The sequence below is a fragment of the Camellia sinensis genome, chromosome 1, assembly GCF_055761805.1.
Source record: "Camellia sinensis isolate YWXY chromosome 1, ASM5576180v1, whole genome shotgun sequence".
In the NCBI taxonomy this organism is placed as follows: Eukaryota; Viridiplantae; Streptophyta; class Magnoliopsida; order Ericales; family Theaceae; genus Camellia; species Camellia sinensis.
In genome coordinates, this window is record NC_138961.1 from 44,284,733 (window position 1) to 44,304,443 (window position 19,711).

The window sequence follows — 19,711 nt, forward strand, 5'->3', positions numbered from 1 at the left end:
CGGGCTGGGCCGGGCCATTATTACATCCCTAATGGAACCCTTCAAAGTAGAGAAGTTATAGAAATGTTGGAAGCAATGAATGGAATGGCTTTAATCTCATCTTGACCCAAACACGCCTAAAGATAGAGTAATGGTAGAGAATGTGAAACAAGAGACCCGAATAGATAGAGGGGCAGAGAAAGAGAAACTAAGACAACAACTGACCTGGAATTCGTGGACGGTGCTACAAGTTGGACGGTGTTGTCTGCAAGTTGGACATTGTTCGTCTGTGAGTTGGACGATGGTGCGAGAGAGAGAAACGAAGGGCTTTGATGAAGCTATATAGTCTGCCTGTGTGTGTGAAATGGGAGCAACGGATTATTTGGGTCAAGAGAACGGATTTGGTGAGGAATAGATTCTCCCCAAAACACAAAACTACGTAGTTTTGTATATTGAAATATTTGATGACAAAATATTTATCTTCACTACTAATATTTTTAATAGAGATGAAATTTTTTGTCACTAAGAGCATCTCTAAGGGGATAGTTAAACAAGGCTTGTTAGGCATTTTAGCCAATGTAAGTCTAATTTTGAGCTCCAATGGGCTAGCTATTGGGCTAGCTACTTTACCATCTTATTTTTTTTTGTGGCTACAATTGAAGAGCCCTAGAGGCTCTCCAAACAATTATGTATGTATATATTTTAGATTTTTGTATATTTATGTCTTGGATTTGGGATTTTATATTTTATATATATATATATATATATGTGTGTGTGTGTGTGTGTGTGTGTGTAGCAATTTTATATGTTCTTTCAATTCTGTTTGATGAATTACGGAATAAATTATTTTGTATTTTGTATTTTTTTTTCTCCTCATTCTACAAGTTTTGTATGTTTGTATGGGCAAATTTATTATTATTGCAAATTTATATTAGTAAAATATCAACAATTAGTATTTTTATTTTAAAAATTAATAAAGTTAGTTTAAAGGGTGAATTACACTAATAGTCCCTATAGTTTGGGGTTTGTGTTACTTTGGTCCCTGATTTTTCAATTTTGACACATTTGACCCTAAATTTTGAATCTTGTTCCAAATAAGGACAATTGAAAATATCATTAGATTTTTCAACGGCAAAATCATCAATTTGATAAAATATAAATTAATTTGACAAAAATAAATTTCAAACAAATATTTTTGAATTGTTAAAAATTATTTCTACCCACTAAAAATAAAATTATGTAAAATTGATAAATCTTTTAAACATTTATTTATTTTTTTACCAAATTAATTTTTATTATATGTTTGGATGATGATCATGTAAAATTAATTTTTAAAAATTAATCATGTAATTTTTATTAATTTTTATCAATTTTACATAATTTTATCATTGGTGGATAAAAATAATTTTTAAAAAATTTAAAATATTTTTTTGACATTTATTTTTGTCAAATTAGTTTATATTTTATTAAATTGATGATTTTGCCCTTGAAATTAAACAATGATATCTTCAATTTCATTATTTGGAACAAGATTCAAAATTCAGAGTCAAATATATCATAATTGAAAAGTTAGGGACCAAAGTGACACGAGTCCCAAACTATAGGGACTGTTAGTGTAATTTGTCCTAGTTTAAATGATTAGCTAAAATAAAGAGCGTGGTTGGAGAACACAATAGCTAAAGTAATTAGATAAAATAAAGAGTGTACTTTTTTTATACTTTAGCTAGTGAAAAGTAGAGAATGTGGTTGGAGTTGCTCTAACTTGGCGACATAATTCCCTCAAATTTTTTAATGGTAGGAAAAAATTTTGGTGATGAAAAAAAAATAAAAATAATGACGAAAAATTTCGTCACCTAATTTTTTAGGGTAAATTACAAACACACCCCCTAAGGTTTACTTCAATTACAAATTACTCCATCTGATTCTAGAAATTACATTATGCTTCCTAAGGTTTATAATTTCATCACAAATAGGTCCTTTTATTAATAAATCATCAAGTTTTAACAGTTTTTAATAATGTTAAAATTTTATTTCAATTAATAATTCAGATAATTTTATTATTGTATAGGTGAACCGTTAGAAATTTCACTTTTTCAATTAATTCTGTTAGATAAAAAATTCTGACAGGTAGGTGTTTGTAATTTTCCAAACAACAAGGGGCAATTCGTATTTTAAGCAAACCTCAGGGTGTGTTTTTGTAATTTACCCTATTTTTTATTATGTATGTAGATTGGTGACGAAATTTTATTTCTCTCTCTAAAAATGGTACATTTGAAGACGAAATATTATTTTCTTTACGAAAAGGTAACTCTTTCGTGACAAAATTTGTTTTCGTCATTAGTTTTCGTCTTCAAAGATTCTTTTTGTTGTGGTGTATAAATTAACAAAATTACGAGGAAATGAAACAGAAACTAATTACAATAGAGACTTTTTAAGTTACAATATCTACGGGTGCACGTGGTGCAGTTTAGACAATTTGAGAGTAAAATTACAAATCGAATGGTGGATTGGTGAATTGGCAAATCGCGGTTTAGATGGTTTTAGGCGAATTGAAGAATATTCTAACAAATTATCTAATATTTGCATAATATATAACACTAATTTACATAATATTTTTCATATATATAACACAAACTAATTTTATATTTCATATATATAACTACTAATTTGTAATAAATTTTGCATCTTAAATCTCTCTCACACTCATTTTTACTTTGATATTTCATTAGAAGTTAAAAAATATATATGTATTAATTATAACGGAGCGATACAATTTAGAATGCGAATTATAAATTTAAAGTTTAATCCGTAATTAGTGGACAGAGCGATGCATATTGATACAAATCAATACGATTTTAACAAATTAGGCGGCATTTTACACAGCTGTAACAACATCATCTACACAATCACTGGCAGCATCAAAAAACAAAAATTATTCTGATAGCAAGCATGTAAACCAATGCGCCATGGTCAGCCATATCCACTTTCAATACACAGCATAACATTGGCAGTAGTAATAATGCTAACGGCATTAGAATGAATCAAAAACTATGATCGACAGAAAATGCAATTGATGGCTGGGATTAAACCCAATTATAATGGAGTCCACATTCAAAATAAATCTCAACCATCCATTATGTGTTCGTACTCTGTGTTACATTAGTGAATTGGCAGGCCGGTCTTGTCTTTGGAGGCATTCTGGTCATCACAGCAAATGTCAGAGACCCCCAGGTGGAGGTGTAACGGTTGTTCGTCTCTCTCCGTGTCTTCCAGTTCCCAGAAAAATGTTCCTGATGGAATGTAATTCAGCAGCAACGTCGCTTATGTTCATTCGCTACCTTGCCAATTCTGCAGAGCAAGCGACTCCGACTCAAATTATTGAATTCAAGCACTGTTGAATTTTGTGACTCCCCATGCTGTTCTGAGAACGAGTGTCATTGTCTGAGGTACTATCGTGTTCTTCCTCATGAAGAAGTATTGGATCTACAATGTCTAGCACGCGGTCAGGGATTGATGCTTTGGCGAAGTTGTGAAGGTTTAGACCGTCTTTGAACAATTCGTTAGTGGGTCTTTTGTTGGTGAACATTTCCAACAAGAGAATGCCATAGCTGTAGACATCACCGCACGTAGACACTTCACTTCCCATTCCATACTCTGTAGTGCACATGATATATAGTGAGTACTGAACAAAATAAATGGCAAGTTACTCTCCCAAAGGTTAAAACTGTGATCTCATAAGCTTTTTGCATTAAAATTTTGATGAAATTTCAGTATTATTGGAATTTATTTTTTAATCTTTTGGGTCTGTTTGGATGCCAATTCCAATCGACCAGTTTTTCACAGCAGTGTTGCGGATTGGGGGCACACCAGGGAACTCAAACAAGCAATAACACACAAGATTTAACGTGGTTCGGCAAGTCGCCTACGTCCACGGGCATCGGATTCACTATATTGAACAAAATGGTAAGAATTACAACACTCCTCTATAATTCTCTCTCTCTCTTTGCTCTCTAAGCTCACACCTCTCTGTTATCTCAGCTGTACATCTCAACTCTCCTTAGCTTCTCTATATATAGAGATTACAAATGCAAGAGAAAGTCTTTGAAATGAGCTGGCTGCCAGCCCATTGTTGTGCTTTCGGTGGCTTTCCAGATTGATGCTTCACATGGCTTCTCATGGCCTCATGGCTAACTCACATGGCCTCATGGCTTCCCCACCATGTAGCTGGCTGCCACTTTCCATCACATAGCCAGAATCTGTAGCCAATATTCAACAAATCTCCACCTTGGCGAGGATTCCCTTATCCAACATAGTGATCGATCAACACTGCCATGCACCCGAAGGTGCTCAGTTCCGAGAGATGTTGACCAAGTCCAAACAATGTTGGAACTTGATCCCAGAAACTACCTTTGTGAGCATATCGGCCGGATTATCTGCAGTACCAATCTTTTGAAGCAGAATATCCCCTTCATTCACAATTTCTCGGATGAAATGGAAACGGACATCAATGTGCTTGGTGCGGGCATGATGAACCTGGTTCTTTGCCAAACAAATGGCACTCTGACTGTCACAAAACACCTCAACGTGCTTCTGCACAATTCCCAAGTCTTCAATCAACCCATGTAGCCAAATAGCTTCCTTAAAGGCTTTCGTCACTGCCATGTACTCTGCCTCTGTAGTAGACAAAGCCACCGTTGCCTGAAGCGTTGACCTCCAACTTACCGGCCCTTTAGCAAGCGTAAATAAATACCCTGTTGTTGACCGGCGTTTGTCTAAGTCACCAGCATAATCTGAGTCCACATATCCTTCCAAATTCTGCCCGAGTCGGTTATCTCTCTCGAACTTCAATCCCAGATTGACCGTGCCATGTATGTACCTTAGGATCCATTTCACTGCCTGCCAGTGATCTTTTCCTGGATCATGCATATACCTGCTTACCATACTCACAGCATGCGAGATGTCAGGCCGTGTACAAACCATAGCATACATTAATGCACCAACTGCATTTGCATATGGAACCTGTGCCATATGCTTCCGTTCTTCTTCTGTGCGTGGAGACAACGAAGCACTAAGCTTGAAATGAGGGGCCAATGGTGTACTTACAGCTTTGGTTTTCCCATTGATGCCAAATCTGTCTAACACCTTTTTCAGATACTGGGTTTGTGTCAGACAAACCGTGCCCTTCTTCCTGTCTCTCTTGATCTCCATGCCAAGAACTTTCTTTGTTTCTCCCAAATCCTTCATTTCAAACTCCCTTGCTAACTGTGCCTTGAGTTTGTCAATCTCCACCTTGCTCGTAGATGCAATCAGCATATCATCTACATATAAGTGCAAATAGATGAAGGAACCATCGGGAAGCTTACGGAAATATACACAATGATCAAATTGACTTCTTGTGTATTCTTTCTCCATCATGAACCGATCAAATCGCTTGTACCACTGTCTCGGGGATTGCTTCAATCCGTACAACGATTTGTTCAGCTTACAGGCCCAATTCTCTTTTCCAGCAATTTTGAAACCATCTGGCTGGGACATGTATATCTCCTCTTCAAGATCTCCATGTAAGAAGGCAGTTTTGACGTCGAGTTGGGCGAGCTCGAGATCAAACTGTGCAACCAAAGCTAACAAGATGCGAATAGACGTGTGCTTCCCAACAGGTGAGAATACCTCATTGTAGTCTATTCCTTCCTTCTGAGCATAGCCTTTAGCTACCAATCTAGCTTTGAATCTGATGTTGTCTCTGCCTGGAATGCCTTCCTTCTTGGTGTAAACCCACTTACACCCAATTGCTTTCTTGCCTTTTGGAAGTTGCACCAACTCTCAAGTCTGGTTCTTGTGAAATGACCCGATCTCTTCATCCATAGCCTCCTTCCATTTGACACTTTCTGCATTATGCACGGCTTCTTTGAAAGTGCAAGGAACATTGTCTTCAATGATTGGAAGTGCATAGGCTACCATATCGGTCATCCAACTGGGTTGCTTAGTAACCCTTTTTCCTTTCCTGATTGCAATGGGTTCTGATTGTTGCGGAGCCTCTGGATCTTCATTTTCATCTGAACTCTCTTCAGAGCTATCCTCTGAGACTTCTTCAGGATGGTTGATTGGCTGACTAGCCTTTGCTGGAGTCTCAAACTCCACCTGCACTGACTTCTTCAATGCTTCCTCATTCTGTTGAGGATCTGGTTGCTTCAGCATTGCAGACTCATCAAAGGTAACGTCTCTTCTGATGAGAACTTTCTTTGATTCAGGGCACCACAGTCTGTATCCCTTGACACCGTCACCGAAGCCCAAGAAGATGGCTTTCTTGGCTCTTGGATCCAACTTAGATTCTGTAACATGAAAATATGCTGGACATCCAAAGATACGTAACTGACCATAATCAGTAACTGGGACTCCTGACCATACCTCCATGGGAGTCTTCCCATCTAATGCTGCAGTAGGTAGTCTGTTGACAAGATGACGAGCATAGTTCAATGCCTCGCCCCAAAATGCCTTGCTCAATCCAGACTGTGACAGCATACACCGGACTTTCTCCACCAAAGTGCGGTTCATGCGTTCTGCAACTCCATTCTGCTGCGGTGTTCCAGGAACTGTGAAATGTCTCACTATCCCTGCATTCTGGCAAACCTCAAAGAAGGGATCTAATGTATATTCTCCACCATTGTCAGATCTGAGCTTCTTGATCTGTCTGCCTGTCTGGGTCTCAATCATCTTCTTCCACGTAAGAAAGATGTCTAAGACTTCATCTTTGTGTTTCATTGTATAAATCCAAACTCTTCTAGAGAAATCATCAATGAACGACACAAAGTAGTGTTTACCTCCCAACGAAGCATTCTTGGAAGGACCCCATACGTCGGTGTGGACGTAGGCTAGAATCCCTTTGGTACGGTGAATTGTAGTACCAAACTTGATTCTTGTTTGCTTGCCCAATACACAATGCTCGCAGAACTCAAGCTTCCCCGTCTTGGCGCCTTTCAACAGGCCTTGCTTTACCAACCCTTGTAAAGCCTTCTCACCGACATGCCCTAGGCGCATGTGCCAAAGTTTGGAAGTGTCTGATGCATCATCTTCTGAGCTGGAACTGGTGGAGATAGCCACTCTCCCTGTGACTGTAGAGCCATCTAGGAAATATAAATTTCCCTGTCGAGTACCCTTCATTGCAACCAATGCTCCTCGAACAACTTTAAGGACTCCACCTTCCATGGTTACTCTGTAACCTTTGGAGTCTAAAACTCCCACTGAGATGAGATTCTTGGTTAGATCTGGTACATACCGTACATCTTCAAGAATTCTGATTGTTCCATCATGGATCTTCAGTTTAATTGTTCCAATCCCCTTTGTCTGGCAAGCTTGGTCGTTGCCCATCAGCACAACTCCTCCATTGAACTCTCGTAAGCTCGAGAACCACTGCTTGTTAGGACACATATGGAATGAACATCCGAAATCTATTATCCATTCATCATACTGGCCATATGATGAAACTGTGAAGGCTCCTCCTTCATCATTATCTCCATCTTGTGCAATATTCACCTTCTCTTCTGTCTTGTCTTTATTTGGACAATCTTTTGCCCAATGCCCCTTATGGAGACAAGCTGCACACTCGTCTTTTGCAAGACGTCTTTTGTCTGAAGGTTTCCCCCTGGATTTTGAGCGAGACTTTCCTCGCCCTGTATTTCTTCTGTTATTTGTTCTGCCTCTGACTGTTAATGCCTCGGATGTTGAGTCCCTGTTTGCAGACTTATCTTTCCTTCTGAACTCATTGTTCACCAAGGCGTTTGTAACATCAATATACTTGATATTATCTTTACCGTACAGTAAAGTAGTAGTGAGATGATCATACGAGTCAGGCAAGGAATTTAACAATAACAGTGCTTTGTCTTCATCACCAACTTGATCATCCAAATTCTTCAAATCCGTAATAATTTTGTTGAAGTTATTTAGGTGTTCGTTCATCGAAATACCTTTAATGTAGTCAAAACGAAACAACCTCTTCCTCAAGTAGAGCCGGTTCTCAATGCTCTTTGTCATGAACTTATCTTCCAGCGCCTTCCAAAGCTTCTTCGCAATATCATATTCTGTAAAGGCATACTTCTCCTCTTTTGCAAGGCAAAGTCGGATGGAACTACAGGCCAGGAGATTCACCCTCTCCCATTCTATCTCGTCCAGGTCATCTGGTTTGTCTCCCAGAGTGAAGTGCAGGTTCATTTGGACAAGCATATCCTTAACTTCGCATCTCCACATGCCGAAGTTGCTGCTTCCATCGAACTTCTCTACCTCGAACTTGGCATGGGACACCGGGGTCCAATGCCTAGAAGTGCTTGTACTGGCTGAATTACTTACGGACTCGGTTGATCTAGATTCTGCCATTTTTTAGAAACTTCAATTCAAAAAAATGACCATACAGATGTGTCCGGACTACTCCAAATAGTTGGGAAGCACTATTGGATCGTCAAAAACGGACTCCGAATGGCTCCGATCTGGCAAAAACACTTTGGATGGGTCAGATCTACAGAATCTGGTGCACTGAGATGCACCGGATAATTTCTCCGGTCAACGGCTCGGTCAACGGCGCAGGCGGCGCGGTCAACGGAGGATCGGCGGCGCGGTCAACGCGGCTTGACGGCTGGTCAACTCTGCTTGACGGCGCAGTCAACTCGGCTTGACGGCTGGTCAACGCGGCTTGGTCAGCGGCTCAGGCTGACTGGGCAGGGCACGTGTCCGACACGTGGCTGACACGTGGCTGATGTGTCGGCTAACTAGGTCGTCTTCTTCACTGAGCGGCGCGTGGGGCGCGTGTGGCGCGTGGGTTTCACGCGCAATCTTCTCCTGGCGCGTGACGGCGCATCGAAGCTCCTCTGGGCTCTGTTTTTGCTGTTCTGGACTCCTCTCGGGGAGTTCTTCCTCCGGGTATGGTCAAAAGTGGATTTTGAGCACTTCGAAATCTGGTCACTTTCGGAAAAAATTCGATTTTTCGTAACCCGAGCTCTGATACCAATTGTTGCGGATTGGGGGCACACCAGGGAACTCAAACAAGCAATAACACACAAGATTTAACGTGGTTCGGCAAGTCGCCTACGTCCACGGGCAGCAGATTCACTATATTGAACAAAATGGTAAGAATTACAACACTCCTCTGTAATTCTCTCTCTCTCTTTGCTCTCTAAGCTCACACCTCTCTGTTATCTCAGCTGTACTTCTCAACTCTCCTTAGCTTCTCTATATATAGAGATTACAAATGCAAGAGAAAGTCTTTGAAATGAGCTGGCTGCCAGCCCATTGTTGTGCTTTCGGTGGCTTTCCAGATTGATGCTTCACATGGCTTCTCATGGCCTCATGGCCAACTCACATGGCCTCATGGCTTCCCCACCATGTAGCTGGCTGCCACTTTCCATCACATGGCCAGAATCTGTAGCCAATATTCAACAAGCAGGCCCAACTAGGCCTCAAGGCCTCCAAATAGGACTAAATCCAGCAGATATTACCGGTACTGTATGTGCAGTATTTACACTAAACTCAACCACAGCAAGTCGTAAATGGTGCCATACTGTGTATCAACATATTGGCCATTGATATTTGATAGCATGAATTATCTCATTTGACATTTACTGTGTTAAAATCACAAAAATAAAATTAAAAAAATGCTTCCAAAATCATGTCAAATAAAAAAACCATGCTGGTTTTGTTTAGTTTTTTGAACCTGCCAAATCCAGAAAAATAACAGGATTTATTCACTCATTTGTGTTAACAACTCGACATAGTCTAGCATTTTGTAGGCGTAATATTGAACCAATCTTTGTTTTGATCCACAAAATTACAAACTCGGCTTAAAAATAAATAATTAATTAATCTCAGGATCCGTGGTATTTCTGACAAAATAACATAGGTGAATTTGTAGAAGCATCTTTAAATAAACAGAAGAGAAAAAGAATACAAAAATAAGGTTGCAGCATATTACCTGGAGCAGTGTACCCAATAGTCCCTCTTATTCCAATAGAGTTTGTCTGATTCATATTAAAGTTTTGGGTGGCTTCAGGAAGGAATTTCGGTAACCCAAAATCACCAACATGACCAATCATATCATTGTCCAGAAGAACATTGCTTGGCTTGAGATCGCAGTGAATTATTGGTGTTTCGCAATGATGATGAAGATAATCCAGTGCACAAGCAACGTCAATGGCAATATTTAATGTCTGTAGAAGGTTCAATTTCCTTGACTATGCTGAACTTGGATGAGGATGCAACCAGTCCTCTAGACTCCCGTTAACCATGAAGTCATAAACCAGCGCCTTGAAATCATTGCCTTGAAAATCAACACTCGAGCAAACAGTTAATATCTTAATCAGATTTCGATGCCTGATATTTCTCAATGCTTCACACTCTGCCATGAAAGTATTTTCAGCTCCGCGGCGTTGAAGGTTGAGTACCTTCACAGCTACAAATGTGGTAGAGTGATCGAGAGTTCCTTTATACACAAAACCAAAGTTACCCACACCGATCAATTTGTCTGAAGAGAACCCACCAGTTGCTTTTAGGAGGTTCTCATAAGACACTTGTAAAACCGAAGCCAACATTGAAGATTCTGAAGAAGGCTCCTTTCTCTTTCTTCTCAACCGATAAAGAATTGCTAAAGACAACATCAAAACCAGTATTGCAATCCCACAAGTTATGGGAATTAACTTCTTCAGCAAATGGGACCATTTTCGCTTCTTTGACCCTTTGATGGAACATGTTGATATATTGAATCCAGGCATGACACTGCAAAGCTTGTCATTTCCAACCAAAGAAACTGCACTAGCATTCTTGAAGATTCCAGAAACTGGTGCCTCACCCTCGAAATCATTGAAAGACAAATTCAATTTCTGCAATGAAAAGTTCTCTAAATACACTGGAATTTGGCCAGTCAAGTTGTTTCGCGAAAGATCCAAGTATTGAAGACCACGCAACGAACTCAATGATGGAGGCATGCTTCCTTGGAAGAAGTTGTCCTTCATGATTAGCTGTTCCATGCTTGTGCAACTGCCAAGATTAATTGGAATTTCACCGGACAAATTGTTATCCGACATATCTAAGTTGGCAAGATTTTTCAAATTACCAACTTCCATGGGAAGAGAACCAGTCAAATTATTTTTAGACAAATCAAGAACAATTGACAAGGATGAAAGACCGATAACTTCTGGGGGTGTGGTACCGCTAAGATTGTTACGAGAAAGATCAAGTAATACTAACCGATTGCATTTCCCTAAAGTTGGAGGTATGCTGCCTTCTAGATTGTTTCCTCCGAAACCAAGTTCAGTTAACGATGTCAGATTTCCTAGGGAGAACGGAATATTCCCTGATAACTCATTCCCGCTAAAACCCAATTCTGTAAGGTTTTTAAGTTCTCCAATGGCTGCGGTAATGCTGCCATTGAATTGGTTATTGCCCAGATACTATATCTCTAAGCTATGGAGATTCTGTGTACCAGTTGGTATGCTTCCAGATATCTGATTATTTTCAAGAGACATTATTTTGAGTTGGGAAGAAAAATTGCCTACATCTGGCAATATACCTCCAAAATTGTTCGTGTTGATAGCCAATAGCTCCAAACTAGTACAGTTTACCAAAGATGAGAAAAAGTCCAAATCATCGTCTTCTCCATTTCCCAGATGATTTTGAGAAATACTTAGCCACTAGAGATTATGCAATTTCTCCAAGGTAGGCACTTTTCCAGTAAAATTGTTTAATGGTATTGTCAGTCTCATTAGATTTGTGGCATTGGATATCGATACAGGAATGGATCCAGAAAGTTGGTTGTCAGCGACATTTATAACTTCAAGATTAGGAAGAGTGAAGCCTAGGTCCGCAGGAAGACTACCATGAAACAGATTTTTAGGAAGAGGCAAGAACATAAGAGAAGAGATGTTGAAAATCGAGGGAGGAAAAATACCCGAAAGCTTGTTTCCTCCGAAAGCAAGATACGTTATACTCTGCAAGCTGCTTATTGACTCTGGAATACTTGTTGGATTTATTTTTCTAGTGTGGCCCAATAGCTTACATATTTTCTACATGTTTTAATTTATTTGGACTCCACAAATAGATAAAACCAATATTTGAGATCAAGTTCAGTAAATAGAATTTTAATATAATCACTCTTCTAAGATAAGAAGGAAACCTTGATGGATTAGGAATTCTTCTGATAGAGTTTATCTGGCCCTCTTCTCTCCTCTATATAAGGATGGGTGACTCCCCTTTCATATCATGAGTATTTTTCCATCACTTTAAGTTTTATAGTCATCCTAATTAAGAGAGACAGAGAGAAGAAGGTGAGCCAAAATTAAAGGTTCAACTCTAAGGGGTATTTTCTCAACTTCTCTAATTCAATGGCTGACAAAGGTATATATTCGTTTTATTCTTGAGTTGTATTGAATTCAAGATCCTGTAAAGTTTAATTCCGCATTATTATTATGGTTACATGTATTATTAAAACTTACATGTGGTATCAGAGCTTTAGTTTTGTGAATCAATACACCTTGGAATAATAATATATTTATGATACTGTTATTAATAAACGGTACCTTTGTTTTATTAAAAGTATTGACTTTAAAATATTATCTCAATTTGTTTGTATTGATCAAACGTGTAATACACCTTTCTTTTGATTTTTGTTATGCTATTAGCATGCTCTTCATAACCCTTTACAATAAGCATATACATAGACATGACTTTAAAGTTTGTATGATAATAGTCCACTTATTTGCCACATACTTTTGCTTTTATTTAAATGATCTTTACATAGTGCTCCTATTTAAGTTAGGCAGGAAAGTCTCTGGGCCTCTTTCCGCAGAGATACGGCCTTGGAAACAAGTGGTGAGTAATACAAGCCACGCTACGAGTGATGAATGTCATGTAAATGTGAATATGCATGTTTTGATTTATTATTAATTTTAGTAATAATAATAATTATTATAATCATCATAATATGATATTGAATTAACTGTATTGCTTGCCGTTATGATAAAGTGCATAGATTAAATGCAATCTTAGAATTTTGTTGAATCGTTCGATCTATTAAATAAATATATTTATTTGATTGTATCACATTAGAGGATTATGTTTTTGCCTTGTCTAATTATGCACACTTATTGTCTATTATTGTTAATATTTATTTATTTTTTTTCATGATTTAAATTTGATATCATGATATAATTTTATGACATTGAATATTAAATAATGAAGTGGTTAATTCATTTAGGTGTAATTCTTATTAACCATTATATGAGATATTCATGATTGATATATTACATGATTTTGATATATAAATATTCATGTTCGTCAAGAGTTATTATTATTATTATTATTATTATTATTATTATTATATTGGTAATTGCAATCACATAAAAGAAATTTTAGAAATCATAAAATAGTGATTTCATTAAAATTGTGATTGAATTAATGATAATTAAATAACTCAAAATTAATGAATAGAGAATATCGTTGGTTAGTTCCGTATTCATAGGGTTTACTAATTTAGTAGCTGCCAAAGTGGCCTAGATTTGTAAAACTTATGAATATAGAACTACATAAAAGAATTGTTAAAAGGGTAACATTAAGGTCGATAATATTCTCAATTGCAGTTATAATTAGGAGATTGAGACTAGCCCAAAGGAGAGTCACTTTCAAATAATTATAAACTGGGTAGGATAATGTAACTTATGTAATTTGACAGATTAGAATTGAATACCCAAATGTAACATGACTAGCTGAAAAATTGCATAAATTACTTTAGACCTACATAAGTGATTCTTGACGAGTGGACAATAGATATACCTAAGTTTTGCCCAAAGGAAAAACTTATGTGATATCAATAGTTCATCATAATTCTCAAAGCTTTAATATGTATATTGTTTATGCCTTTTTCCGTGTTACTTATGAGATCTTGTGTTAATACCTCTTAAGATCTGTCAAAAAGATAGCTTGCTATCTAAAGTGGTTGGACTTAGAAGGGAGGCTATATTGACTCCTCCGACCGTCCTGGGATCTTACATGGTTATTGACCAAAGGACTCTTTAGTGACATTACCCTAACGCTTAAAGTAAAATTTGGTTAAAGGCTGTTGAAGATCGACAAGCCACTTGCTGGCACTCTTATGGTTGAATTAACAACAATGAAATATAATGGCCACCGAGGAGTTTAGGATCACATCCTCAATATGGCGACAAAGTTGCAAAACTTAAAACTTTAGGGATGCAGGTTGATGAAACTTTCCTCGTGCAGTTTATTCTCAACTCACTTCCATCACAGTTCGGTGCATTCAAAATTCACTATAACACCAATAAAGATAAATGGAGTTTGAATGAGATGACTAATATGTGTATTCAGTAGGAAGTGAGGTTGAGGGAGGAAGGACGTCAAACTGCATTGGCTGTAACTCATGGAGCTATAAAGAAAAAGATGGGTAAGTTTATAAAATCAAAGAAAAATCCACTAAAGAAAAAGAATGAACCTGGGGAAGAAAATCAGGCTCAGAATGGTTTCACTGTCTAGTGCTACTTTTGTGGCAAGAAGGGACATGTGAAGAAAGACTGCAGCAAGCGAAAGGCTTGGTTCGAAAAGAAATGTAAGAAATTTTCTTTTGTTTGTTATGAATCAAATCTTGCTGAAGTATCTTCTAATACTTGGTGGATTGACTCTAGGGCCACGATCCACATTGCAAATGACATGCAGGGATATCTCTTAACCAGGAAACCGAAGGAAAGTGAAAGAATTGTCTATATGGGGAACCGTCTCAAAGCTGAAGTCGTAGCTGTAGAAACCTATCGACTGATCTTAGAGATGGGTCATCAGATGGATCTAGAAGACACTTTTTATGTTCCTTCAATTTCTAGGAATTTTGTTTCATTATCCAAATTAGATCGTGTTGGATATTCAGTTTTATTTAATTGTGGAAAACTCAATTTAATGTTTAATTCAAAAGTGATTGGTTCTGGTAATTTATGTGATGGTTTATATAAAATTACCTTAAATCATGAGTTTGCACAATCATTAGTAACTCTGCATTCAAATATTGGTTTAAGACGTGGTCTAATTAATGAAAAATCCCCAATCTTGTGGCATAGACGGTTGGGGCATATCTTTAGAAATAGAATTGAAAATTTGGTGAAGAATGGGATTTTGGAAAACCTAGACTTCACTGATTTTCAGATATGTGTGGATTGCATTAAAGGAAAGCAAACCAAACACACCAAGAAAGGTGCCACAAGAAGTAATGAGCTTCTTGAGATAATTCATACAGATATTTGCGGGCCACTCAACATCCCATGTCTTAGTGGTGAAAAATATTTTATCACATTTATAGATGACTTCTCACGTTATGGATATATGTATCTAATTCATGAAAAGTCTCAGGCTGTTGACATCCATGAGGTGTACATAACTGAAGTCGAGAGACAATTAGATAGAAAGGTTAAAATAGTGAGATCAAACAGGGGTGGTGAATATTATGATAAATATGATGAGTTAGGCCAAAATCCTGGCCCATTTGCCAAATTCTTAGAAAAGAAAGGCATTTGTGCTCAATATACAATGCCTGGTATGCCACAGCAAAATGGAGTTGCTGAAAGGCGTAATCGTACACTTAGAGATATGGTTAGGAGTATGTTAAGTTACTCAATTGTACCTATTTCAATGTGGGGTGAATCTTTAAAGACTACAATGTATATCTTAAATAGGGTTCCTAGTAACGCGGTCCCATCAACTCCTTTTGAGTTGTGGACTGGTAGAAAACCTAGTTTGAGACACTTACATATTTGGGGTTGTCTAGTAGAGGCAAGAATCTTCAACCCACAAGAGAAAAAGTTGGACTCAAGAACAAAATCTGGATATTTCATTGGTTAACTAGACAAGTCTAAAGGGTACAAATTTTATTGTCCTAATCACAGTACGAGGATAGTGGAGACTGGTAATGCTAGATTCCTAGAGAATGGTGAAATTAGTGGGAGTGAGAAAACACGAGTGGTGAATTTCGAGGAATTTGGGGTAGATGTGCCAACATTTGACCCTTATCGAAAAATTGTTGTTCCTCAGACTATTCCACAGGCAGAGGGAAACGAACAACATAATGAAAATCCTTCACCACCCCATGTTTCACCACTTCATGAAGATACCACCATTGAAAATATTGTAGAACCACCACAACCGGCAGTTCTGAGAAGATCTCAGAGGGACAGAAAGCCTGCCATTCCAGATGATTACATGGTGTATCTACAGGAATCTGATTTTGATATTGGGATTAACAAAGATCCAGTCTCATTTTCACAAGCCATGAATAGTGATGATTCTTCTAAATGGGTCAATGCTATAAATGAAGAGCTAAAATCCATGGAACAGAATAGTGTTTGGGATCTCGTCGAATTGCCTAATAACTGCAAAAAAGTCGGGTATAAATGGGTCTTCATGACCAAGCGTGATGCAAAAGGCAATATCGAACGATTTAAAGCCAGACTTGTTGCCGAGGATTTTACTCAAAAAGAAGGCATAGACTATACAGAAACCTTCTCTTCAGTATCTAAGAAGGACTCGCTTAGAATCATCCTAGCATTGGTAGCTCATTATGACTTAGAGTTGCATCAAATGGATGTGAAAATTGCTTTTTTAAATGAGAATTTGGATGAAGAAATTTATATGGAGTAGCCAGAAGAATTTGCAAAGAAAGGTAAAGAACATTTAGCTTGCAAATTAAAGAAATCCATATATGGCCTTAAACAAGCTTCTAGGCAATGGTGTTTAAGGTTTAATGATACCATTACCTCTTTCGGATTTAAGGAAAATGCAGTTGATTAGTGTATATATATGAAGGTTAGTGGGAGCAAGTTCATTATGTTGGTGCTATATATGGATGACATTTTGTTAGCTAGTAATGACCTTTGCTTATTGCATAAAACCAAGGAATATCTCTCCAAGAACTTTAAAATGGTCGATATGGGTGAGGCAAACTATGTTATTGGCATAGAGATCTTTAGGAATCGATCTTGAGGATTGCTAGGACTATCTCAAAAGGATATATTGATCGTGTTTTGGAGAGATTCAATATGCAGTTTTGTTCAGTCGATGATGCACCCATCATGAAGGGTGATAAATTACGTGAAAAACAGTGTCCAAGGAATGACTTGAAAAGAAAACAAATGAAGGACATTCCATATGCTTTGAGGCTACAAATCATGCTTTATGGTTGCGAAATTTCATCTCAGGACTTGGTGTTGTTGACTCAATTGCCAGGCCGCTGAAGATATATTGTGACAATACCGCAGCAGTTTTCTTCTCTAAGAATGGAAAGTACTCCAGTGGTTCCAAACACATGGAAGTAAAGTACTTGGTTGTTAGAGAGAGAGTCCAGAAACAACAAGTGTTAATTGAAAATTTAAGCACCTCTCTTATGATTGCTGATCCATTCACAAAGGGATTGCCACCAAAGACATACAAAGAGCATGTTATCAGGATGGGTCTTTTAAGCAACCCTTGATGTGTATGGTTAATCATGAGTGCTTATTTTTGACACTATTTGCGCAATAATAATTTTGTTTCTGTTTTTCCTGTTTCTAAAAGTGTGTGTACACATTATTTTGAATATTGATAAACAGGAAATGTCTTAACAAGACAAATTACAGGGGCCTTTCAGGAAAATAATTATATATCCCAATAAAGGACTGGGTTGGTGAAGGTTATCAATGGTGTAGTGCATAGAAGGAAATATGACATAAATGTTCTATAACCGCTATGACTCACATTGGTGGTCTGAAGTAATCACAGTATTATAGTTTCTAATATATCTGAACTTATTGGCTATTTTTTAAAATTCGTGATCACATGTCAAAGTTTTTAGTGTGGAATCCAATGAGTCAAAATTTTTTAAGTTGCATATTTTTGAAAAAACTCATAATTGCATCATAATCGGCTTAATGGGCCAAGTGGGAGAATGTTGGATTTATTTTTCTAGTGTGGCCCAATAGCCTATATATTTTCTACATGTTTTAATTTATTTGGACACCACAAATAGATAAAGCCAATATTTGAGATCAAGTTCAGTAAATAGAATTTTAATATAATCACTCTTCTAAGATAAGAAGGAAACCTTGATGGATTAGGAATTCTTCTGATAGAGTTTATCTGGCCCTCTTCTCTCCTCTATATAAGGATGGGTGACTCCCCTTTCATATCATGAGTATTTTTCCATCACTTTAAGTTTTATAGTCATCCTAATTAAGAGAGATAGAGAGAAGAAGGTGAGCCAAAATTAAAGGTTCAACTCTAAGGGGTATTTTCTCAACTTCTCTAATTCAATGGCTGACAAAGGTATATATTCGTTTTATTCTTGAGTTGTATTGAATTCAAGATCCTGTAAAGTTTAATTCCGCATTATTATTATGGTTACATGTATTATTAAAACTTACAATACTCCCCACGAAATTGTTTCCTGCTGCGGAGAGAGCCACAAGAGATGATAAATTCCCAAAGGAAGATGGTATTTCGCCTGATTAATTGTTGAAGTAAATAAAAAGATTAAGGAGCTTTGACAGCGAACCAAGCTCACTGGGGACTTCCCCCACAAGCTCGTTGTTGCCTAACCGCAGCCACTGAAGATTTGAGCAGCGTGACAGATTGGCAGGTATTTCACCTCCAAATGAATTATTTTCCAGGCCTAAATACCATAGCCTGCGCAAATGACCTATCTCTTGAGGGATTTCCTCACTGAAACCATTGTTTTGGATGTCTAAACCGTTAAGAAAGCTTAGATTTCCAGTGTGTGGTGGTAGAGACCCCTCAAGTTTCAGAGAATTAAGAGATAAACCGGTCACCCTTTGATGGCGACGACTACATGTTACACCTTGCCACTGGCAGAAATGAGTGGAATCATTCCAAGAGCTCATGAAATCGAGAGGGTCATGAGTTATCTTAGCTTTAAACTCGAGCAAAGCGAGTCGATCAGTTTCATTTCCTAGCATCGAGGTGGTTGTGGCTGATGAGTTGAAAAGAAGCAAGCTATAGCATATGAAAAGAAAGACATGAACAATAGGTGAGCAAGCTTTGATTGAGTTCATGCTTGCAAATCTCATCGAATGTTATGAGAAAAAGTTTTAGCAGGGAACAATGGCTGTGGATTTATAATAGTTGAGAAAGTAAAGGCATATGAATTTAAAATTGATTTGCAGACACCGACTATACACGGACTAGTTGCCAATCCTATGTCTGCGTTTGCAGACACATATGCCATCAACTTATCCCATTATTATTTTACCCTCTCCCTTTCCCCCTTTACTAAAAGGTTGTTGAAAAGTGCTAAATAAGTATATTTTTTAATTTTTTACGAAAAAATGTGTAAAAAAATAAAAAAAATAATATGACTCAAAAAAGATAAAAAATATAAAAAAGGCACTTTTTTAGTATACGTCAAACAACCCCTAAGTACAAATCACCGTCTCTTTTCTACCATTACTGAGCCACCGACCTAATCCTTTTCTCTATTTCTTCAATTAGGCAAAATTAATTGGGGTTAAAAATGTTATTGAACCTCCGATTACAGTATAAGACTAGGTGTGAAATTGAATAGCCCAGTCCTTTATTGTATATCATCCTGATCAATCGATGGTCTGCATAAAATCCACTACAAAATTGTGTTTTTTTTTTATTTATGTTTTTTATTATAAAGATTAGGGAGACTTATTTATAAGTCTTTTTTCAGACACTTATGCTAGGCTAA

At 37.4% G+C, this 19,711-nt stretch overlaps 1 pseudogene across 1 annotated transcript; it reads right to left on the reverse strand.

The window, feature by feature from the left end:
• Positions 1-3,010: 3,010 nt before the first annotated feature.
• LOC145793708 (uncharacterized) lies at positions 3,011-19,041 on the reverse strand (annotated as a pseudogene). Its single transcript, XR_014333919.1, has 3 exons — positions 18,401-19,041; positions 9,935-11,965; positions 3,011-3,633 (listed from the first exon to the last, which is right to left on the reverse strand). The product of XR_014333919.1 is annotated as an uncharacterized LOC145793708 (transcript).
• Between the last annotated feature and the right edge of the window lie 670 nt (positions 19,042-19,711).